The sequence below is a fragment of the Propithecus coquereli genome, unplaced genomic scaffold (assembly GCF_000956105.1).
Source record: "Propithecus coquereli isolate 6110/MARCELLA unplaced genomic scaffold, Pcoq_1.0 Scaffold599, whole genome shotgun sequence".
Classification (NCBI taxonomy): Eukaryota; Metazoa; Chordata; class Mammalia; order Primates; family Indriidae; genus Propithecus; species Propithecus coquereli.
Genome location: NW_012151940.1, coordinates 246,394 through 270,957, shown reverse-complemented (window position 1 = coordinate 270,957; position 24,564 = coordinate 246,394).

Below are 24,564 nucleotides of genomic sequence, written 5' to 3'. Positions count from 1 at the left end.
GCCATTCTGCATCAAACACTTGTTTATCCAGCAGCCGGGATACCTCAGCTAACATAGTTACATAGGATTGCATTTTGTTAGTTTTAAAACAGCACACTTATTGGGATTGAGTTTGTTTTTGTGTTTTGCTAATTTAATTGTTTGTAGTCAGAGGATTTTGTCTGTTTGGTATCAGTTCTTTAGTTTTTGTTGAAACTTCTTTGCTGCTTGATAGGCAGAGACTTTCTATAAATGTTTTATGTAAGCTTTAACAGTGTATACTCTCCTTATTTCTTTACTCATGTATCTATGCTCAAGCCTGTTAAGTATGCCACTCAACTTTTCTCTGACCATACTGACTTTTGGCTTCTTGATTACTCTAGAGAGGCTTTGTAAAAATATTTTCTACTTTAATCGTAGAACCGATGATTTTTCTTCTTAAAAGCCAAGTCAAGTTGTAGAAGCAGAAAGTAGAATGGTGGTTGCCAGGTGCTGGTAGGGGTGGAGGAAATTGGAAGATAGTGGTCAAAGGGCATAAACTTTCAGTTACAAGATGAGCCAGTTCTGGGGATCTAACATGCAGCAGGCGGGATGGACGTGTTCATTAATTTGATCGTAGTAATCGTTGCACAATGTGTACAGATATCAACTCACCACATTGTACAACTTGAATATATTCGATCTTTATCAATTTAATATTTTAAAATTTAAAAATTGCTACTAAAAACAACGATTAGGTTAAATTTTTGATTTGTAAATTTTGAGGCTATATTGTTAGATACATTTGTTTTTATGATGGTTTTATCTTCTTATCATTATGAATGCTTCCTTTATAGATCTATTCATGTTTTTGTCTCAAAATCTTTTTGATCCGATACTCTCATTGCCAGGTTATTATGTCTTTTCCATTTAATTATTTTAAAACTCTGTCATTTTGCCTTAGGTTGTATGTTTTCTAAACAGCCTATGTCTGAATTGTGCTTCTTTTTCATTCAGTCTGAGGATCTGTACCTTAGAAATGTAGTCCGTTTGTACTTACAGTGTTGCTGACATAACCGGGCTAATTTTTACCGTCTTGTTTTGTTTTGCAATTGTCATATTTTATCTGTGCTTTCTTTTTCTTCCTTCCTATCTTCCACTACTCTTTTGGATTAATTAAACATATACACAACACACACACATGCTAGAATAACACCTGGCACATAGTGTGATATAAGTATTATTACCAAGTTTGCTTTATTGCACTTTCTTTACTGGTTTGGTATCTATTCATTCTATTCTATTGTTTAGTGGTTACTCAATTTTTAATAGGTATTTTTGACATAATAAAGTCAAGAGTTAATCAGTACATCTCCCCCTCTGCCAGACAACACAGGGGCAATTTAACCACAATTTTCCTTTACTGTTGACATGTTATTGCTGTTTAGCATTTAATTTCCTCTTTTAAAAATAAATTCCACAAAATTAGCACTTTCTATGGCATTTCATATAAACTTAGACTATTTAGATTTATCAAAATACTAACCAATTTCTAGAATACATTGTTTCTTGCATGTCATTCTTTCCTGTGGAATTTCATTTTCTTTTAGCTGAAGAACACTCTTTAGTATTTTTGTATGTGCTGGGTGTCGAGTAATAAGGGCTCTCAGTCCTGTGCATCTGAAAATAAATTATCACCCTCATTTATCTTTTAAGAAGTTATAGGTAATTTCTGGGTATAATATACTTGAATGATAGGATTTCTTTTTCTTTTCCCACTTTGAATATATTATCCCATTCTCCCTCAACCTGTAAAGTTTCTGCTGAGAAATCTCCTGTTAGTTTAGTGGGACTCCCTTGTATGTGACGTCACACTTTACTCCTGATTCTTTGAAATTCTTTCTTTGTCTTTTGAAACTCTGAGTCTAATGTGCCTCAGAGAGGACCTTCTTCGGTGGAATCCATTTGGGATTCTTTGAGTTTCCTGGACCGAGATGTCCATCTCTCTCCCAAGACTTGAAGTGTTTTCTGCTATTATTTCATGAAATATGTTTTTCTTACCTTTTCCCTTTTCTTCTCCTTCTGGAACTCCCATAATACAAATATTTGTCTGCTTAGTGTTGTCCCATAAATCCTGAAGGCTTTTTAAATTCTGTTCCCTTCTTTTTTCTTTTTGTCTGCCTGTGTTATTTCAAAAGAGCTGTGTTCAAGTTCAGAAATTATTTCTTCTTCTTGGTCTAATCTATTGTTGAAGTTCTCATTTTCAAATCATGAATTGTTTTCCTGATTTCATTTAAGTTTTTTCTGTGTTCTCTTGTATCTCACTGAATTTCCTTAAGATTATTATTTTGAATTCCTTTTCTAGCATTCATATATTATCTCAGGATTAGGTCTGTTACTGGGTAATTATTGTTTTCCTTAGTGGTGACATGCTTCCTTGCTTTCTCATGGTTTACGTGTCCCTACATGGATTTCTACACGTCTCTTGGAAAAGTCATCTCTTCCCATTTCATGGAGCAGATTTCATAGGAAAGGGTATTGGTGTGAGTTGTGTTGAGGTGCCAGGTCAGTAGGGTGTGCTGGACTTGGTTCTAGGTGGGAGCAGTAGGCAGTCTCAGACCGTGTAGTTTTTTCAGTGGTACTTCACACTGGTGGTGTTTGAGTTTCTCAGTCACTTAGGCTGAGAGAGCTTGTGGCAGTGGTGGTGCCGCTTTGCCAAGGGTGGGCTTGCCGGGCTATTTCTCACGTCATGGGGGTGTGTGTACATGGTGGGTCAGCCAGCTTGGGGTCTGGCTTGCTGAGGCTGGAGCTGTGGGGCTGTTACTCTGGCTGATGCTCAGCTGGCATGGGGACATACCTGCCAGGGATGGCCCTTGGGGCCTTTTCTCCGTCCTGGTATGTGGACGCACAGCTGCGTGGCTAGCCTGGGGGTGTGTCTGCTGTGGGCAAAGCACCAGGCTGTTTCTCAGGCCCAGGTTGTGGTCACACAGCTTCTTTGTTGGCCTGGGTGCATGTGTGGGGGGGATGGCCCTTGGGACTGTTTCTCCAGCTCAGGACACAAGCACAGAGGTGCTTGGCTGGCCTGAGAACGTGTCTGCCAAGAGTGGGCACAGGGCTGTTTCTCAGGTCTGGGATGCAGGTGCCAGGCTGCTTGGCTGGCTCAGCAATGTGCCTGCCAGGGGCAGCCATCGGGCTGTTTCTCAGGCCTTTGTTAGGGGTACAGAGCTGTTGGGATGGCCAGAGGCGTGTCTGCAGGGGATAGGAGTGCTGCAGAACTGTTTCTCAGGTTCCAAGTGCAGGCACATGGCCACTCCCAGGCACATGGCCCAGGGGCATATCAGCTCCTCTAAGGCCCAGGGGCCTCTTACTTGGGGGAGGGAGCACATTGTTTTGGCTAGGTCAAGGTATTGGCAGAATGTTCCTCCAGCTGGAAGGGCAATGGCAAGGGGTGGTTTCCCTGCTGTACAGGACCAGAGTCACAGCCAATCCTGGGCCCAAGCTCTGTACAGTTGGCATCATGGCCTTCAGCCACCCGTGTGGTCCTGGTGTAGTGAGGACGGAGCTCCAGTGCTGCGGAAGTACAGTGGCTACTGGCTCCCAGAGGCGGGTGCACTTTAGAGGTGGCTCTGGTCTGCGGATGGCACGGTGTGGTGCTGCCGCAGCTTGGCTGGCAGAGGGCGGGTTGGGGTGCAGAGTGCGCGCTTTGTGCTCCTGATCTGGGGCAGTGCCGCTGTGTGAGTCCCCAGCAGCTCTTAAACTGGGCTCAAGGCTTGCCAGGACTGTGGGATTCTCCTGCAGTAAAGACTGTAGGTGTTTGTGGTGGCACTGGGAGCTGGTGGGGATTTTCTGCTCACGTTGTCCTCACAACAGGAAGTCCCTCCTATCCTGGGTCAGTCTGGTCCACATCTGGGAGATGGGGCTGCAGAGGCCAAGTGCCTCCATCTCCATGCTGCCCTCCTGGACTTCCAATCACCCCAGGAGGGTCTCACCCCCTGCTGCACTCCGGTGCCCCAGGGCTCTTCCTTCAACACTCCAGGCAAATCTTAGCTGTTCGTTCTTTGCCTTGGTCCTTTCTTGTTGGTGATACAAGCACCAGGCAGCTATAGTCAGCCAGCACACTGACGTTGGAATAATCTGTTACTCAAATCCAGCTTTGCCCACTGGCGGCTCCTTCAGCAGGCTCCTGTGTCTCTTTGGCATACTCCCATCATTGTAGGCATTTTTTCAGCATTTCGTCACTTTCTGGCACTGAAAGATGCTCTAGGCCTATCTTGGCTATTTCCTGTTCCAGTCCTGTCTCCAGAAAAGGAGGATCAGCTATTTCTCCCAGGAGCCCTGTTTTCTTTCATTGGAGAATGGTTTCGAAACCAAGGTCAGGGTGAGCTTGTTCCTGTTGTGCATTATGTCTTTTGTGCCTTCCCAGCTTGCAGAACAAGGAGATATATGTGTATACTAACCTATGTATATACACATACTATACATTTTGCTATATGCAACTATCCACATGAGTTTATACTGATGTTTCTAACCCTAATGCATTCCCACATGGGTGATTCTAGCCTCCTTCCCTTGCTTATCTGTAAACTCCCCCCTCAAAAGTCCAAAGTCCAGCCTCCAGAACTGTAAGAAAGAAATTTGGTTTCTTTATAAATTACTTAGTTTTCAATATTCTGTTATAAGCAACAGAAAAAGACTAACACAGGTAGATAGAAAGATAAATAAATATATAGATAGATAGTTGCTATTTATATCCTTTTCTTTATGTCTTTTAATATTTGAAATATACTCTTTTTTATTCTTTCAAGTTATTCTATTATTTTCATGTTTTGTTCCTCATTGAATAAACAATCTTTTCTCTTAACTATTTTAGACCTGCCCCACATGAATCCATTGTAGCTTTTGCTCTATTTTTGGACTTTGTTTTCTGTTCACTGCTCTATTTTTTCATGTCAATGTCACACTGTTCTATTGATGGTTCTAGGATATGTTTTCATATTTGTATAGATTAAGGCTGCCACATACCGTGTGATATGTGTCGTTCCAAAACACATAAACGTGATAGCAACTGATGCTGGTAACACTGAAGTGGCATTGATAACACATTGCTGGCGTAACCATATATTGGAATTTTGGAGATCAGTGTAGAAATACATAGCTAAAGCCAGAAAAATATTCTTGTCTTTAGTTCAGTAATAACACTCCTGTTAGATATCAAGAAAAACAATTCAAATAAACGAACACATATATATGTGAAAACGTTCTCTGCTGCTTTAGTTATTGTAGAGAAAAGTTGGTTAGAGCCTACATGGCCAACAATAAAGAAATCAATAATTAATTTGGGAAGTGATCTAAATGGAATAATATTTATCAGTTAAAATAATAACCATGTAAACTATGTAGCATCCCAGAAAAATATGAATGTAATTAATTGTTAACAGCAACATAAAAAACTGTAACATATATGTAGAAAGCATATATACACATGGGTATTCAGCAATGATTAATTTTTGTTCCTTTTTAAGAGATTGCATTAATGAGAGACTTTTCAAAGTTTTAAACTGTGCATATAAAATATTTTAATGACTCTAAGTGCCTTTTATTTGGAAATTTTCTAAGGGTTATTTTATCACATATTTACCCATTATATTTTATTGTGTTATTATTCTTAAGCCATTGGTTAGTTTAAAGGATTTTAAAGGAACAGTTTAATGATGTACTAATTATTTTGCTAAGAAACAACTAATTCAGAAATTGCCATAGCAGAATGACATTAAAATCTGAGTCATTAAAAGTCACCTTTTAAGAGCTGTCTTGTTGTCAAGCAGAGCTATAAAAATTGTGCCACTATTGCACAAACGTAAAAAGGAAGGAGGAGGAGGAAGGGAGGAGATGGGAATAGAAAAAGGGAGGGAAGAGCTCACAGAACTCCAGGTTTTAGGTTTTCCTTTTCTCCATACTGAGTGCAAATAATGATACTTGCCCAGCCCACCTCGTAGGATTGTTCTAAGACTCAGATGAAAGAAAACACAAAGTTAAGAGAAAGTTATTGTTATAATTATAAAAGTGCTTATTAATGTCGTTCGCCTTCTAAATGTGCAGTGTTCCACCTGCTTTGCGGAAATAATGCCACCAGTCCCACTAATACGCTTTGAGGTTGCTAATATCTTAAAGGGATTTGGTTTAAAGGTAGCCCAATTATGTCTAGCTCCACACTTCGCAGGGAGCTGGCTTTTTTATTTTTTTATTTTCTTCCTTTTGGAAGAGGATTGCTTCACAAATCTTGACCTTAGCAGAGACTGAATGAGAAAATGCACAGGCTGACATTGACTTTGAAATATCTGACAGGACACGGGGCTGAAAGCATCTATCAATAATTCATTTCAGGTTACCGGGCAGAACAGGATCCCTGCTGGTTTTAAAGCCATTAATTGGTTGTTAGACTCCATTAAGTCACCATGGATGTGGAAAGTGTGTCTGAAGTTTAAAAAGACACAGATAATAAAGGCAGTTCGGGTTTTTCTGCACAACTGGTGTGACATCTTTGCCAAGGGGAGAAAAGCTTCGGTCAAGGGGGCTGAACACCGAGACTTGACGTGTGTGTTCTTCGGTCTTTGTCCCTCGGAACCAGGAAAAGATGGCAAGTCTTTCTCAAACCATCGCCCTTCCTCCCAAATGAAACAAAATCTTTACCTTGAAAGTCAGCTCTTCCAGGCTGCTGCATAATTCTCTAATGAATGCTGTTTGCAGATATTTTATTAAAAGTATATGTTTTAAAGACAAAAAAAAAAAGAACTTAGGAGTTCCAAGCCAATTTTCCAAAAATAAATAAATTTGCTAAAAATCACCTATTCACCAAAAACTAAGATAGATTCCTTGAGCAAAATCTAGAACACTTTGTTGTAGCCATTTGACACTAAAAGCCAAAGCAACAGCAGAGACACCTAGAGGGACAGAGAGTTGGTCCACGCGGGCTGGGCGGGGGGCACGGTTGCAGGTGTTGGGTTTAATAATTTGCAAAATGATGATGAAGTGAATGGATCATTCTGAAAATTTGCTTTTGACCAATTTTGAATCTTAGAAAATTGATTTTTGGTGCTTTGGTCTGTGTCCAAGTATTTACCATCAGCAAGTGGCACCCTCCCTGTGGACAGCAGTGCATTTATGTTACAGTAAAGGAATTCTACGGGAAATCTTTAAAGTCTTCCTTAGTTTTAAAATTTTTTTATTTTTTCACTGTCTTTCTAAATAACCACAAGTGCACCAAGAAAACCCCATTCGGTATTAGGTTAGGGAATAACATGGGGTCGATGCTGTTTATCATACAGAGCTTCTCCCTTTGTGGATTTAACATGATGCTTCTCATTTCGGATACAGAGCCCTTTGGTGAGCACTCAATTCTCACGAAAACCCAGACAGGAAGGTGGAAAAATTCTTTGTGTTTCAGGTTTTCAGATGAAAAAATCAGACCCAGAAAGTTTAAGTGGATCTAAATACGACACAGATAGAAATATGCCCACAGCTTTGGGGGATTTCTATCTTGGCATCATTCTGTGGAGTCCTCACCTGATCCTTATGATTAGGGACATTAGGGGGTGATTACAAAATGTCCATTGAGTCCCTGCAATGCTTTCCGAGGTCAAAATAATAATAATAGAACAGCAGGAGATGACCCACCCTTCCTGATAAATAGTGAAATAATTCTTCCAGCCTTTTCCTCTTCCCACTTGACTCTTCGACTTAGGAGCCTCCTTTCTCCTTTCCCTTTCCAATAACATTTGCCTATTTTCTCCCAGCAAATGAATGCATATTCTGGGAGAATATACACTAATGTTAATTTTTGAAATGCACATATATAAGTGCCTATCTTTAAAAAAAGTGCCAATATGCATTTCTAGCATACGTGAATCATTGTTTGAAATCTAAACATTATAAAAGCAGCAGAAGCATTTATCAAGAATGACTAATCCATACACTAATCATGCACCTGCCGCTTAGCGCCAAACATCCTCTAGTACCAGACGGGAACCAGAAATACAGGCAGGGACCTGGATATCGCCCCGCGTTCTCCTCACCGTGTGATTCTGGTTTCGCTGTTGCCACTGCAGAAACTGTGGTTCAGGCAACTCAGGGACTATGAAAATGTCCACAGCTTTCAGTCCAAGAGATGAAACACGAGAAGCTTCAAGTTTTCTGTAATCATTGTATTTATCTTATTTCTCCACCACCACGGCTGTTTGTGGCTGGAAGGCTTTCAAAAATTCCAAGAATTGTATTAAATATATAGATCGCACCTATACGGCGTTCTTGCTCTGGATAGGAGATGTCCCAGAAGGGAGTACACTGTTGAATTCAGTGGTTTCCAAAATGCATTTTGTGTTGCCTCCTTTTGGCATATCTGTCAACTCCTAAATTGTTATTATGACCTTGTTACGAATATAGAAGTGGGTGCCTGAGCGTGCCATTAAAATAGAAACCTTTCACGTAGTAGTTCAATTCCATTTGCAGAGGAGAAGACAGAGGCCCAGAGAACATTAATGGATTACCCAAGGTTGTGACTTGTAACTAATAAAAATCTCAGAGAGTTCTCACTAATATGCTGTTTTCTTTATTATGAGTTGTGCCTACAGTTTCGTGAGCCTTGCTTATCGTACAAGATGTACTATCTGTATTCAAAATAGTGGTCTTGGAATTTAATATATTTAAATGATCTCTTGGTGGGGGTGTGTGTGTATGTACGTATAAATTCAGTCTTCCAAATTATCTAGACTCTATAAAAGCAAACTTTGAACTTTTCAGAACTATAAGTAGCTCTACTATTGCCATTTTCTATGTGTGAAGTAACATTGAAACAATTCATTGTTTGCATTTGTTTCCAAGAAACAATGCAGGATACAATGTGATCTTTGATCTGTTCCAGATCAGTGATTATCTATGATTTAAACTCTTTTATGAAGAAGGTATGGAAGAAGGGTAGGCAAGATGCGGAGATTGGGGAGTCAGATAAGAGAGGGACACACATCTGCCTTTGGAAAAAGAGTCTGGCAGAGTTGAGAGAGCTGCCCTAACTCAGCTGTGGCTTTGTGGTGGGCACATTCGGCAAGGCGAGAGCCTGCCCACCCACTGTTCTTTTTCTACATAAAACTACAACTCTTAACACAAACAGCGAGGCATAAATATTAACTAGGCCTAGCATGAAATTATGTTTAAAGGATATTGTCCAAGTAAAGTCAAGCACAAGGATATACACAAACTATCCTTTTATGTGAATATTTTGAAAAGCGTGTTGGAGGAGACCTGCTGGCTCCACTAAATGTCTGATACACAAGGAGGTTCTTAACCTGTTGGAAATCGACTACAGGCCATTATGACAGCCAAGTCTCTGCTCAGGGCCTTGGACACTGGCTCTGAGCTCTGATACGACTGAATTGGGCAAGGAAAACAGCTCAGGCAAAAAGAAAACTTTCTTGATCAGAAAAATAATAATAAATATGTATTTTTTGCAGAGTCAGGAGATTTTATGCCTCACAGATGTTTATAATTTTCTTTTTCCAGCTTAAAAAAAACTGAGTGGAAGAGAATTGCAATGAGGAAAAAGCAGGCTCTTTTCTCTGCTCCAAAGTGAACAGAGAGGTTAAGGAGACCAATGGCCAATTCTGAGTGTCCAGGAATTGTTACCCTGGAAACAGGTAGCAAAAGGCAGGGGCAAAACACTGGGACTTGAACTTGCTTTGCACACATTACAAAGCTTCCTAAAGAATCAATAAAACAAAAAGAAAAGTTTTGCAAAATAATCGCACCACTCCCACTAATAACATTATTCACCCTTTTGGTTTCTGATACATTCCTCCAGTTGAAATTATGTTAGTAGTTTTACACAGTGATGATTCTTGCCATCTGTACACGTTTTATCCTGTATCTTGGCTTAAATTTTAATATAAACATTTGTCTGTGCCCCACTGTTAATTTTTCAAAATTGTTTCATAAAGACCAAATTGATTCAAAGCAAATGAGAGAGAATAGATTAAGAATGCTTTGTTCTTATCTGATGTCTGGTTTGGAGTGATTTAAACTTTATTTTCTGCAGAAGACTGCTTAATGAATTTGTAATTTTAAGTCATACATTCATCAAATTTTATCATTACACAGACAAATTTTGTTTTAAAAAATACAATGAATTATTAAATGTACTAATTCCATGAGTAAAATATATATTGCTAACATTTTAATATATCTTTCTTTGGTTCTATGTATATGTTTTACACACACACACACACACACCACACGCGCACACACGCACACACAATACCTAAGCACACAAGCATAGAACCTACACAAATTAGATCATCCTGTACATTGTTTTGAAGCCTGCTCTTTTTCCACCTGGAAATACTAACTTCTCCTGTTATTAAATATTCTTCACTGTATCATTATGTGAATGTCCCATCGCTTAGATAAGGAGTTTCCCCATTGTTAGACATTTGCGTTTGCCCCCAGTTTTACTTTTAAAAATAACTGAGTTGCAATTATCTTTGTCTATACATGTCTATACATGTCTACATGTATAATCGAAGATCTTTGATTATTTCCTTAGGATATGTGGCTGGATTAAAGGGCATGTGCCTTTTAGGACTTTTGGCTGATATTCCCAAAACGCCTCCCAGGATGGCTTTATCAACGTCTATGTGTACTTCTACCAGCAGTATAATAGCGCCCTCTTCCCTGTCATCGCCAACTCTGGATATTTCATTAAAAATAAAATCTTGAGTGATTACAAAAAGCAAAGGAAAAAATTCAATATTTTAAACATGTGAACGCTTGTGAGGCTAAAAATTGTATGCTGTGCCCACCGGCCCCTGCTTACCTATCCTACCTCACCCCCTTTTTCATTTCCTACAGTGTCTAGATTCCTTTGGTACTTTCACGCTGTTTTAAATATTAATACTTTATCATGTAAATGTGGTGGGCTGGATGGTCCCCCCCAAAAGATATGTCCGTGTCCTAATGCCCAGAACCTGTGAGTATTACCTGAGTGGTAAAAGAGTAAAGATCACTTTATGTGGCAAAAGCTGTTATTAAGTTAAGGATTTTGAGAGGAGGAATTTATCCTAGATTATCTGAGTGGGTCACAAATTCAATTCCAAGTGTCCTTAGAAGAGGGAGGCAGGTCGCTGGGGGTTTGTTGCCGTCCTGGTGATTGGACAGACACAAAAAGGAGGAAGCAACGTGAAGGCGAAGACAGGCAGAGAATGGAGCCAGGTGACCCCAGGCCCAGGGGAGCCGGGGCAGCCCACAGAGCTATGGGGGTGGCCAGGCAGGATTCTGCCCTGGAGCTCCCAGAGGGAGCTGGACTTTGGACTTCTGGCCTCCCTGACTGTGAGGGAATAAATTTCTGGTTTTAAGCCACGAAGTTTTTGGTACTTTGTTATAGCAGCCCTAAGAAATGCATACAGTGAATTATATTCCTAGAAACGAAAATCTCCTTTCATTCTTCACTAGCAATATTTTCTCCACACTGGAGTAATTTTAGAGTCATTGTGTCAAAGTGTAATGAAAAATAAAATCCTATTCTGATGCTGCTTAGAATATGTGCAAAGTAAATTGGAAAAAATAGACTTCTTTGCAATGTTGACCCTCATACCTAGGCACGTGGTATGGCTTTGTAGTTATTCTTTTGTGTTACTGAATAAAGCTTTGACTTTTTTTCCATATGGGCTTTGCTTATTTTTAAGTTTATTTTTAAGTTTTTTGGTAAGTACATTTTATTTTATTTTGTTGCTAATATAATTGAGTATGATTTTGTTTTTGCCATTGTATATTCTAAGTCAGTGCTATCTGATGGAACTTTTTGTAATAATGGAAACATTCTGTAATTATACTTACTGATGTGGCCAATACCAGCCACGTGTGGTCATTGAACACTTGAAATGGGGTTAGTGGCATTGAAGAACTGAATTTTTCATGTTATTTCATTTTAACTGATGTAAATTTAAACAGGCACATGTGCTAGTAGCTACAATATGGGACAACATAGTTCTAAGTGATTATTACTGCTTCAATGGAAGACGAAGACAGTATAGCAAAATGGTTCAGAGCATGGTCTCTGGAGTTGTGTGGTCTGAGTGTGTATCTCAGATCCACCATCACTAGTTCAGTGGACTTATACTGGAAAATAGCCCCAGGTATTGGTCTGGAGGCTGGGGTAGGTGGTGAGACCCTAAGGAAGGTGAGCATTGTCTTAGGGGGGACCTGTGTCATTTGAGGCTTCGTCATAGTTTTCAAGCAAGAGTTGGGGAACAGTGAAATACTTCTTCGTCCGCAGAGAGTTCCAGGGAATCCGAGTTTCGAGGCTCTTATGCGCACCTGTCCAAATAGCTGCGTCCCAAATCTCCAGGTCCCGTTCATTTTCTCTCAGGGCCCTGACTTTGGTGTTGGGAACTTCCCAGGACTGGGAATTCAGTGTTCTCTGATGTCTTGCCAGTCTTACAATTTGGTCATGATCCTGTTCCTCAGCGTGGTTCCCATCTCCACCACAGCTGTAGACGACGAGGATTGCTCTGAACGCTGCCAAAGAGGCCCTGCAAGAAAGCAAGCCCAAAGAGGCTTTTACACTTGACCTTGAACTGGCGATTGATTGCAACAAGCTTGCCATTTTCTCTCTTCAAAGCATCAGTGGTGTTTCACAGTAGCTGCCAAATTCCACAAACCTTATAATTGCTACTTTCCTTATATTGCTCAAATGGCAGAAATACTGCTCGTAATCAACTAAGGAAGTGATTGTAGGAAAACAAAATGAGCGAGGCAAGCAGGGAGGGCAGAGAATGGGGATAGAGAGAGAAGTGGTCTCAACTGGAGAAGAGCTCAAGCCTGAGCACAAACTGTACCCCAGGTTCAGCCCCCAGTAGGGCGAGGATGTGGGCCTTTCCTGGCCCTATGTCAGCTGGCCACGGGCTGCGGGCCACCAGAGCGGGAAAGGAAAGCCCAGGGGAGGCAGTTTCTGTTCTGCAAAGCATCATTTTCTGGAGAAGTTGTAGCTGTGAGCTTTTAGCGGTTAACACAGCTCCTGGGGGACCTGTTGATGTTCTGGTAAAGAAAATCTCGTCAGGGCACCAAGAGCATCTACTACTCTAATTTTTTTTAAGTGTATTGGGGATTGAATTTTTTTCAAAGAGTTATTGTCTTTTCATATCACCATGCGTTTTTTCCTAATTGAACTTTGTGATTCATTATATCAATAGCAACTGATTACTTATTTATTTATTTATTTTAGTAATTGATCTATCACTGAATCACTCTATTCCACCTTACCCATGACAGGTTAGTCAAAATTTTTATACTGCTGTTAAATTCAATTCAGAAATATTTTATTTTTTTCCTATTATGTATAGCTGCATAAAGTCTACTCTCGTATAAGTAAAAAAACACAATAATTTATTTATTCACAATTTTTCAACTTGGGTAAGGCATGGAGGGCGTGGCTCGGCTCTTTTCCATGCTGTATCCATGGGATGGAGCATTTGCAATAGCTTCTTCAGCAGGTCTGTTACCTTATTTGAGGTGGCTTGGTGTATCCCCCTTTCCCTATAGCTTTTCTTCCCAACTAGCTTGGGCTTCCTAGCAGCATAGTGGCTGTGTTCCAATAAGGAGTGTTTCAAGAGGACAAATCCCAGTGTGCACGCACATGTCAAGTTTCTGCTTGTATCTGGGGTGCTGATTTCCTGTTGACCAAAGCTGGTCACATAGCCAAGCCCAGAGTGTGAATATCATGGAGTAAGGGTCACCTGAGACCATCAAAGTATCAGTTTGCTACGTTCCACCCTAATGAGCCATGTCACTCCCACCTCCCAGGACGGACCCTAAGAGCCTCATCCCACTAAGATATCAGGCTCAAACCTGAGATCCAAGATCTGGACATCTAAATTAGTCCAGATGAGAATTAAGTTCCTTGAGCAGAGCTCATCTCGATCTGAAGACCTGTGAGCTAAACAGACACATCTTCTGCTCACTTAAAAACCCAATACACAATCATGAGTCAGGACAGGAAAGCAGCAATAGACATTGTCATTTAAAAAGAAGAAAACAGGGAGCACGTAGCCGTCACTGATGCAGAGCATTTCTGAAAACCAGCTGTATTCATATTCCAGTATCCTTATTGAGGCTCAGTCACCTTCCCTGGGAGAGATTTCCTTGGGACTATAGTCTCCATTCTATTAGCTTTTGGTGTCTCTCTCTGATTTATCCTTCTTTTTCCATAAGAAAAGGCCTCGGTTTTTTTTGCATCTGAGTAGCTTTTTCAGCCTGTTTTCCGCCCACTGTGAACATCTCTGTCCCTTTTAGTCCAACTTGTCAAGACTTATGGTGGTATAGTTCTCTTTTAACAGAATAAAGTTTTCTTAGGAATCCTACCGAGGCTCAGCCCATTGGCTGAAAACTACACCCACAGATCTCTTCAAGGAGGCCACTCTCCACTGAATTTCAAGCAAGGGAGCTACTGGACAACAGACGTAACCATTTTGATAGCCCAAGAGGGTATCTGAGATATTCCTCTAAGACTCTTAAAAGGTCTTTTATCTGGATGAGAGGGCCTGTAAAAAATTACCTTAAATTTTTCTAAGGCTTTAGCAAAGGATTTTATAGCTGCACACATTTTTTATTTGAGAGTCTTTTATTAGGAGAGACATGATGAAATGGGTAAAGTAAATAAAAATCCATGCCTGAAAACATCTCCAAAGCCTGTATTCATCAATGAGGAAGAAATGGAAGCATTTATTTAAAAATTACATTATTCTCTCCAACTTCTCCCACTTCTTCCCCAGCGACCTCACTCTTAACCTGGGTTTTGGGAAGGCTGGGAAGTTGGATTTATGAATTCAGCAAGATCTTCTGGATCTTCTTTATATTTCTGAATAATTTCTACTGACTTGCTGAGATTTTCTGTTTGTTGATTCATTATAAGCATATTTTCCTTTATCTCTTTGAGTGTGGTTACAACAGCTGCTTTAAAATTCTCGTCTGATAATTCCAACATCTGCTCCCTCAGGTTCCGTCTCCATTGATTGCCTTTTCTCTCCGTAGGAGGCACATTTCTCTGTTTCTTTGTATATCTAGTAGTTTTGTACAATATACTGAACACTGTGAATGATGTATCGTGTTATGTTCCTCCACAAAGCTTTGATATTTTGCTTTGTTTGCATTTAATTTATCTGAACTCAAACTCGTTCTCGCTTGGGCAAGAGGCAGTTAAAAATCCATCTTTTGTAATGTTATTTTCTGCTGTGATTACTGGAGTCATCCTGTACATAAGTAGTTCAAGGGTTTATAAAAAAAAAGAAAAGTGACTCCTTTTTTCTGGCTCTGTCCTTTCAAGTAAATCTCTGATCTTCTGTAATCTCCTTCTTTCTGGTTTTCCAGCCACTGAGACGCAGAGATTCTATTCTAAGACTGTGGGTTTGTATCCAAGTTTTAGCAGCCACACATGGTGCTGCCTGGAATGTACCCAGAGGCAAAATGCAGTAAAAGAAGAAAAATAGAAAACACCCAGTACCGTTCCCTTCTTCCAAACATCCACTCTCCTACAATTTCTACCTGTTTCTGATATCTTTCCAGGACCCACAAGAAGTTGTATTTAAATGTTTCCAGCTTTCACAGTTGTATCTGTAGGAGGCTTTGTCCAGTAGAAATCACTCTGCCATTCTGTTTCTGGAATGCCAAAGATAACGCACGTAGAAATACATCTAGTCCCAAAGCCCAGGTTGGGAGTGAGGTCATTAGGGAACGAAAGAGAGGTAGTGGAGAGAAGAGTATATATTATGTGAATAAATGTCTCAGTTTCTTCCTCATTAATGAATATCAGTATTTTTGTACTTTGATTTTTAATGAGTTGTATGTTTTTGGTCATGGATTTTTATGTAGATTCTTCCACCTTGTAAATATTTCCTTGGGCAAGTAATTTAAGATCTCTGAGTTCCACTTTCTTCGTCTTTGTAACAGGGTTGACATGCCCCTGTGACAAGGAGACTCAGATAACAGGCACTCTATAAATGTATAAATGCTAATTTCTCTTGATTGCACTCATTATAACATGAATTATTCAAGGGTAAGGACTGTGTTTTATTCACCTTTGAACCCATGGATCTAGATCATTTTGGTTGCAACATAAATGTTTGCATGATAAATAAATAGATTTGCTCATGAATGTAAAGAATATTAAGATAAAACACAAGAGTATACTAAGCTATTGTTTCCAGGTAGGGATATTTTATTACTCCTGAAATCTACTATATTGATACTCATTTTAATTGAGATGGAGAGACATCTGCTTAATTTTAAGAGTAAATTATTTAGAATCTGCACTTCTATTTTTATGGTCTTTGTATAAATTTTGTGACTATATAAATGAATATAATTTTCTGTACCTGTTGAAAAATAGTTATATTAAAATGTTCTGTAGAAATACCTTGGTCCAAAAATCAGGTTTCTTTATGAGGTAATAAAAATATTTCCCCTGGAGCCAGTTCTGGGAAAGTATTATAATAGTCCAAAATCATACCATTGCAGAGTTATAATATTATAACTAATAATATTTTTGCAATTGTAGTTTCTTATGAATTAAGAAAATTACATTAAACATTGTCAAGAACATTTTCCTTAGGTGAATAGAGCTCTTTATGTAACTGAGGTCTCAACTAATATGGTGGCTGTGCGGGTCTCAGTTTATCCCAGCGGGTCACCGTAGCAACCACATTCTTACTGTGAGAGGTATCAATTTGTTCTCACGTACAATTTTTTTTTTTTGCTTATCTAAATACCTTAAATATGATTCAGAGCCCCCACTAGCCTGAACGACAGAGCGTTATCGTTGTACAGAGCTGGGGCTTTCTTCTCAATTCCGTGTTGGTATAAAGCAAGTCCAGGCTGGGGGCTCACCTGCCTCGGCAAGTTCTTTCCCAGTGCACCCATTTCTGCAGCCATCGCCCTGGGCGTCCTGCTGCCATGAGACACACGGCAGTGCCAAAAATAAAGCACCTACTCTGCGTTGTGTTCTGTGCTGGGCACTGTGGGAGATTTGGGGAAAAAACGGGGCATGACCCTTGCCCTCGGTGAAGTACGGCAAACATCTCACAGCCAAAAATGTTAAATTTTCAGCCTTTTGGACATAGATGTAACTTTTAGTGTAGCCACAACCAGTATGAAATGGAAATCTGGCTGTAAAAAACAGAACTGTGGAACATTTAGAAAAGAGTAATGAAAACGGCAGAAAATTCAGTTCTCAGCAGAATCCTGCCAACAGGAGAAATTCTACTTCCACAAATTCCTGAGTTGAGAAAGCATGCAGAGGGCTTCCCAGGTCATCTAGAAAACATGAAACCAAGCACAGAGCAGATGAAGAAAGGTTTCTATTTTCTTTCTGATTTAGCCTTAATTGTGGTTTATGTTTTTTAAAAAATGGTCTAAGCTCTTCCCGGGACCATTACAGGACCGTGCAGCTATGTGCTTGCACTAACAGTGTTTATTTCAGAACATCTGTGCCATAGTCTTTGGTCATGCCTGTGGAATATGTGAGGTCATCTCTTTGCATGTTTATGTAGCTGAGGAATAATCAAAACCAACGCACTAGGGACGGACACCCGCACCCAGGCTTCTAGGCACTTCTGCACTGTTTGCTCATCCCAGCACGGAGGGCACGCTGTGCTCTCAGCAAAATGTTGTTGAATTAATTAGTTAATACAATGTCTCAACCTTTGCCAACACCTCCCCTCCTCCCTCCACACACACAGACACACACACACACACACACACACACACACACACACATTGCAAAGCACAGAAGAAAGATAAGCAACATGGAATTATAATGAGCTGAGTTCTCCTCTTGGCTCTGTCTCTGTGGCCTTAGGCAACTCTAGCCCTCCATCTGTCACCAGGCTGAGCTCTCTTTGCTCCTCCTCTTAAAATCCTTCCTTGACTTCCCATCACGTGCAGGGCATAGTCCACTAGGTCCTTCATGTTGTAGCCACCGCCTACCTTTCCAGAATCATCTCCCACAGTCCCACAAAGATGGGCCCTGCCGGTAACTACCCTGCACTACTTGCAGGCTGTGCGTTCAGACACGCTCTTCTTCTTGCCCAGGTGGTGCCCTATCAGTCCATCCTCCTCCTCCCTCAGCACCTCACACACATCCTTATCGTAGCTACGGAATTGTGGCTGCAGGTGGCCCAATGGCAGCTCAGGACCTAGAACAAAAGAAAATCAATAATGCTGTGGTCAAGTGACGGTGGCTTTGTCCAAACTTGGAAAGGCGATGCTCTCAGGTGACACGGCCAGGACATCCTTTTGACCGTAGGACTTAGGTTTCTTCTTGGTATTTGCATCCTTTTGACATCTTTGAGGTCATTGTCTACTTTCAGGGTTTTTGTTTGTTTTTGGTCCAAGTCATGTTGCCAGGGTTCCAACCAAGCAGGAACAGTGGCAGTGGGGTGGCACATGGCTTGGGTCATGCTTTGCAAGGGTGCCCCTGACACCCAGGGTTCTCACCCGAGTGGCCACTGTACTTCCTCTCCCACAGAACCAGCTTCTCCTCCAGTCTGTTTCTGCAAGCACACGCCTACAGCCAAAGTCTTTTCAAACCCCGCTCTGTGCAACTATCCCTTGTGCTACTCCACCCTCCTGGAAAAAACAATGACCGAAATCATCAATGGAAGCTCCAAATAGAGAAAACACCTGCAGTGGCGCTGAGAACTGGGAAGGACAGTCCTGCCCCTGTGTGCGGCAGCTCCGCCGAACTGCTGCTGTCTGGAACGCAGGGAGTCGGCGAGTGCTAACTCGTCTTTTCTTTCCCAGAAAGTGATGCAGAGCACAGGGACTTCTCCGAATTAGGAAGAGGTGTAACTTACGTGTCAGAGTGGTTCTGGGATGAGCCAGAGCAACCCCATTGCCAGGAGGGACCAACAATGTTTGTTGGTGGCTTCCGAAAGCACAGCAGACCCTCATGAAGCAGGTCTGTGGGTGACGGGATTGTCAGCTAGCTCAGCTCTCAGTAACAGAGGAACAGTTTCCTAAAGTGATTGGGCGTCCCTGCAGCCCAGGTGGCAGGAGGCTGGACACAGCCACACTGTGTATTCGGATTAGAGAACCAGAACATTGGACAGGAAGGTGACCTCATGCCAGCAGAGGAGGAAACGTGAAGGGGTGACACTTCCTACCCAGACTGCCAACGACTTCAACCTTCTCACACCTTCAGTGACGTCTGTGGGAACAGGCAATGCTGTCTATGCCCCCGGGCTTTGGCCTTAAGACCAAAGAGGAGAATCCATCCCAACAGCAGCCGGGTGAACCATGAACAGACCCACTCGGACTATCTTGAAGGACACAGCAAGCTAGGACGGGACATGTGTGAGCTGGAAAACAGTGGCTGTAGGAGCAGGTGCGACCCTACACCATTCATCGCAGCTTAACACGAAGGGCTGGGGTTAGTTTTCAGCCCCACTCACCTCTGCAGCCGCTGGGGGCTTTTGTGCAGGGAGCCCTGCGGGGAAGACCCGCCCTCTTTCTAAAATAAGTAAACAGGAAAGAAATACAAGCTAGGGCTTATCAAGAACTCACTAGCATAGAAGCGGGAGACAAGTATCTCCCACAAGGGATTTGAATAAGAGCACATCCTCACGCAAGACTGACCACAGGTGACTTTTTGCATTTTTATTATACGAGCAATTATTCATTGTAAAATCATAATAATAATAATTAGAAAATACTGATTAGCAAAAAGAAAAAAAGACTTTGTGGTCTCATCTGTGACAAGAGCCACTTCGTCATTTTCCCCACCATCTCTTCTATATTTGTTAGTTGACATTCTACTGTGCAATGGATTTTTTTCCTCTTTTCTTTTTATTGACCTATTTACTTATTCGTTTGCTTGTTTCTGGCATCACGGACTGTTATTATTATTTATCCTTCTGGGTTGCAGCATCACTGTTGTGGTTCTATATACTCTACTGCTGCCAGCTTTGCCCTTCGGGACGAAGCCCTCCAAACTGGCCCTGCCTCCGCCCCTGGAGCGCCTCCCGTGCTGTGCCGAGATTGCAGCTGGCACGGCGACCTTCAGCCTCCTCCCGTCCCCCGCCAGGCGCGGCCCTGCCATGCACCGTCTCCCCAAGGAGCCCCCTCGCTAACTTTTCCCTGTATCTCTGCCCAGCCGCTTTCCCCCTGGGAATACTCACAGGCTCCCGTGGCTTGAAGTTGAAGAAAGTTCAGCCATTTTCTCGGCTTGTCCGGTGAGCTGGCTGGGCAGGTTCTCCCGAGAAGCCTCTAGAGGGAGACGAAGCGGACGGGCGCCCCAGCCGGTGGGAGGCCCTCCCTGGACACAGGACGAGGCAAGCGTGAGCCAGCAGGACTTTGTCGCCAGCCTGCCGCGCTGCTGGTCCGGGAAGAGGCTGTGAGTGAAGCTGAGGGAAGCTGTGGCCAAAACCACCGTGTGGTCGTGGAGCACGAGGACCCGGCAGCACGGGGGGCCCTGCGGGCAGCCCGAACCGGGCTCGGGGGAAGGCTCTCGGCCCGCCTCGTGACGGACCGCCACGCAGTCTGGGGCTCCGGGCTTCGCTGACTTGCGGGGCAGCTGCCTGGCGGGGAGCTGCACGTGGGAAGGGACCGCGGGGGCCCGAGAGCGCGCCCGGTGGCAGCTGGCGAGGAACCGCGAGCACAGACGTGCGGCGGGCGCAGCAGCGGGTCCTGCAGAAGTGGCCGGGCTGGGGCACGTCTGTGACTCTTGCCCTGGGCACTTCCTGTAGTCCTGGCAAGGTATCTGCGGAAGATGGCGTTCTTGTCCGGACAAGAAGGGCAGGAACGCATTAAAGCTGTGTTACCGCGATGAACGTAACTACGTTAACACCTTCAGAACTGTAAGGCTTAGATAAACCTGGAAGACAGGTCGAGGTGTCCTTTTTTTTTTTTAATTTTCCTTCCCCCCCTTCCCGTGCCATTCCCCCTTCCGGGGAGGAACCTTGGATTTTTCTTTGCGGCCCGGGGTTTTTCACTTGGGGTTGTTGTTGCTTCCCGGGGGCCCTTTGGGACGTTTTGGGGGCTTTTTTCTTTTTCCCAGGGCGGGGGCTTGGGGGTGCTCCGGCATCTGGTGGGTAGCAGCCAAGGATGCTGCTGAGGGGCACAGCACAGCCCCTCAAAACAAAGAACCACCGGCCCAAACGTCAGTCAAGGGCGAGAAACCAGGTTCTAGACGGATGAATCTTACTGATTTGGAAAACCTCTTTGTATGTTAGAAACATTGACATACTTTGTGCATTACATGTGTTACGAATTTTTTCCAGTTTATTGGGTTTTTGCACTTAATTGTATTTTTACCTACAGAAATATAATTTTTATATATTCAAATCTATCCATGTTCAGGTTGTGTCAGAAAACATTATTTCTATTTTTGGTATAATAGTTCTTACAAGTCCAAAAATTATAGAAATCTTCGCCTCTTCTTCTGATGTTTTTTATAGTTTTATCTTTTATTTTTAGTCATCTGGACTTTATTTTGTGGTGAGGTAGATTGCAGAAATCTCAATTTATGATTTTCTTCTTAAATAGCCAGTTGTTCCAGCAACATATACTGAAATAGCTCTATCCTTTCTTCACTTTGCAGTTATTGAAATAGCAAAATTATCCTTCTCTAAATCTAAACATCTAGTTAGAATGTTTCTGGGCTCATATTTTGTTCCATTGTCTACATATTCCAGGGACAGGTTCATTGCACCTTTATTGATGTGCGTAATAATTGTGTAAAGGTCAAAGGAAAATTGCATTGAGGTTTTGATTAGAAAGGTATTTTCTATGTTAATTTAGGGAGAATTAGTGTTTTTGCAACAGTGGTTCTTTTTATTCAGAAGCAGTTTTTTCAAATACATTCTATATATTTCCTTTAAATTTATTGCTAAGTATTCTATATATTTTGTGTTATTAGGACATTTCTCCCTCATATCTTGATAGCTTCTTTTTATGGGAGAGGTATTACATTCTTAAAACTTCATTTTGTAACTGGCCTTATTAATTGTCACTGTTAATGGTTTTTCAATGGATTCTTTGTTTATTTTCCAGGAATCATGTCAAATTACTATAATTGTGCCTTTTTCTGTCCTTTTAATGCTCTGGGGACCATCCTTAGTCTTAGGAGTTAAAACCTCTTTGAAATTCTGAAATATCAAAAACTCAGTGACTAGAGTTATCTATTAATAGTGATGTCTTAATAATATGTAATGACTTTAGGATACCTGTAGTTATTTGCTATATTTCCTGAATACGGAAAATGCTATATTTCCAGAGTACTTTTCAAAATTGAGGTAAAATTTACACCTACTGAAATGCACAGACTTTAATTATACAATTCTATGACTCGCATACTCTCATGTAACCACACCCCTATCAAGATATAGAACATTTCCATCACTCCAGAAAGTTCTTCCACACTTTGTTCAATCTCCATTCCCCTGTAGGCAACCACTGTTCTAATTTCTACCACTGTAACAAGTTTTGCCTGTTGTAGAATTTCATGTAAATGGAATTATACAGGATGCCATATTTGGTTTGGGCTTCTTTTTTTAAACATTGTTTTTGAGATTCAACCACATCGTCTCACATATCAGTAGCTCATTCTTTTTTATTGCAAAATAGTCTTCCATTATATAAATATACCAAATTTGTTTATCCATCCTTCTGTTGGTGAACATTGAACACAGCTACAGTGCATATTTCTGTACAAGTCTGTCTGTGAACATGCTTTCATTCTCTTGGGTAAATATCTAAGACTGGAATTCTTAGATCACAGGATAGGAATATATTTAACTTTATTAAAAATGCCAATTGTCCAAAACAAAATTTTATAACTTTCTATTTTGTTATAATTTTAAACTTACACGAAAGTTTCAAAAAATAGTACAAGGAATTTATGTACACCCTTTACTCAGATTCATCAATAGTTTACATTTCACCCGATTGCTTTTTCATTTTATCTACCTTCCTATTATTATTATCATGTATGTTCATACATGTTACTCTTTTCTAAACCATTAGTGAATTGATGAAACTTGGGGCCAGTACCCCTAAACAGTTTAGCATGTAACTCTTAAGAACAATCATTTACATTACTAGTGTACATTTACCAAAACTAAGAAATTTAGTAATGATATAACATCATTATCTATTAATAATACAAAGTCCACAGGGAGAATTTATCAATTGTCCCCAAAAATGTCCTTTATAGTTTTTTTTTCCCCCCAAATGCAGGATGTAGTCCAAGGCTACAAACTGCGTTTGGCTGTCAGGTCATATAAGTCCTCTTTCATCCGGACATTCCCTCGACCTTTCCTCATTTCTCACGAGGGACATTTTTACGGAGCGCAGTTCAGTTGTTTTGTACATTTCTCTCAGTTTGGGTTCGTGTAATGTTTCCTCACAATTAGATCTGTATTATTTATTTTGACAGGAATATCACAGCAATTACGTCTTGTCCTTACCGGCACATCAGATCAGGAGGATGCTGCGTGGCTTGTCCCGATATTGACGCTAACTGGTATCTTCTAGATTTCTCCACCAGTTTTACCTTGTGATAAGTGAGAAACTTCGTCGTAAATACCCTGTTAATCATCATATTTGCATCAATTACACTTTGCATCATTGATGATGTTCTGAATTCATCCTTCCTTCTCTATTTATTAGTTCCCGTTCTACATCCAAGTCACAGATATTCTCACCTGCCCAGAAAGTTCTCCTGTGCCTCTTTCCAGAGTCTCCTCTGCAGAGACAACTGTTTCTTTCATTGTTTTCACTATAGAGAGTTCTCCATTTATCCAGCTAGCTAGCTAGCTAAATATATATCTATCTAGAGCTAAATATCTAGCTAGCTAAGTATCTGAATATCAAAATCCGTGGGCTCATGGACTCTTATTTAACTGAATGAATTAAAATACATTGCTATATTTATTTGTTTTGATGCAGAAATTACCAGATTTGGGAAGTAGGGACTCCTTCAAGCTAGTCTGTACATGCTTTTGATACTTTGAGCAGCATTTCCTTACTTTTTGTCACAAGTCGACATTTCAGGCTTATTATGTAATTTCTTTGCTCGATTCTGGAATCAGCCTTTTCTTCAACTGTTCCTGGTAACTTACCACAGCAAATGATATTTCGAAATCAAGGTTCAGTGCTGGGTATGCCTGTTGCTTCTTGCCTGTCATAGCTTCTAGGCCCTTTCAGTGGACAAAGCTTGGGAATTTATACACACACATGTGTGTGTATGTTGCTTGTATGTATACATAAATATGTTTCTATATGTCTCTACTGAAAACCATGAGCTTACACCTAAATAAATTGCAAGATTTACTATGTTTATGGATTGGAATATACAGTATTGTCTTCCAACGTTGATATATTAAATTCGATCTAAATCAAAATCCTTCAACATATTTAAAATAGCTGCTTTAAGGTTCTTGGTCAGCTGATTCCAACATCTGAGTGATTTTTTTTAAATATCAGAATATTACAGGGGTACAAACTTTTTGGTTACATGAATTACTTTTGTACAGTTTGATTCAAAGTTATAAATGTGTCCATAACCCAGAT